Genomic DNA, 1,374 nt, shown 5'->3' on the forward strand with positions numbered 1-1,374 from the left:
GTTGAAAAGGTTGGAAACGAGCTTTACACAGGAAAAATGTAACTATTTACATGGTTTTCGTTCTTTTTAAGATCTGTGTCGCGACGGTAGACTGTTTTATATGTCTACGTCTCCGTGGAGACTTACTATGAAGTCTATTTGTCAACGCACGGGTTAGTTTTGCAATTGACTAAACAAATTTTTTTTCTAACGCAGACTTCCACAGTAGTCTTCGTCTTTACCTTTGACAACAAAAATAAAACTTTCGGTAGACTTACTAAGGCGTCTACCTAAAAGAGGTTAGTTTTTCATTTGACCGAACTTTTGATTTTTCAAAATAGACTTCAACGGAAGTCTACAAAATGTAGACTCCCAACAAAGTTTATAAGATGTCAGTTCTGCATTTGACCAAAACTTTGACTTCGTTGAATAGGTTAGTTTTGTATTTGACCAAAAAGTTTAAAAAGCAATCAAAAATTTATTAAATTGTAGACTTCATATGCAGTCTTCTTATCTTAGAAAAAAAAAATGTAGACTGCATATAAAGTCTACTTTTTTTTTTTGTCAAATGCAAAACCAACCCGTCGGATTTGAGAGTAGACTTCACAAGAAGTCTACACACCCGTAGACGTTCATTTCAATCTAGTGATTGGAAGTAACTTGGTCAATTGCAAAACTAACCTATTTCAAAAAAATTCAAACATGTAGACTGCATATAAAGTCTACTTTTTTTTTTTGTCAAATGCAAAACCAACCCGTCGGATTTGAGAGTAGACTTCACAAGAAGTCTACACACCCGTAGACGTTCATTTCAATCTAGTGATTGGAAGTAACTTGGTCAATTGCAAAAACAACCTATTTCAAAAAAATTCAAACATGTAGACTGCATATGAAGTCTGGTTCTGAAAGTCAAATCTTGGATGAATTCTGGTCAATTGCAAAAACTAACATTTTTAAATTGTAGATTATTCATTAAGTTTTTTTTAGTTTTTTTTTGTTTGACAGTGTGTGCTAGTTAATCCTAATGGGTTTGAGTGATTTTAAAAAGAAAATGTTTTAAAATTATGAAAATGTAATTCATTTGATTTGACAATATTGTTAGCTAATAATTGTAGACGTATTTGTAAGTCTTCGTTTATAGTTTTATGAAACATGAAATATTTCTTTGCTGATTATGTAAACTTGTATTTTTTTTGTAGAAAATGGCTCTTACCTGTTGTGTACGGAGAATGGGTGGTGAAAGGCTCTTTGCGGGAGTTTGTGGGCAATAATCGGAAATGAGGGAGAATGTTTCTTATGTCGGGTGGTTTTACACATGGTGAACTTCTTGAAATGGCACTAGAAGATTATGGTCTGGACAAGAAAATCGAGAAGGTGGTGCTAACATATTCCTTA

The sequence above is a fragment of the Brassica oleracea genome, chromosome C5, assembly GCF_000695525.1.
Source record: "Brassica oleracea var. oleracea cultivar TO1000 chromosome C5, BOL, whole genome shotgun sequence".
Classification (NCBI taxonomy): Eukaryota; Viridiplantae; Streptophyta; class Magnoliopsida; order Brassicales; family Brassicaceae; genus Brassica; species Brassica oleracea.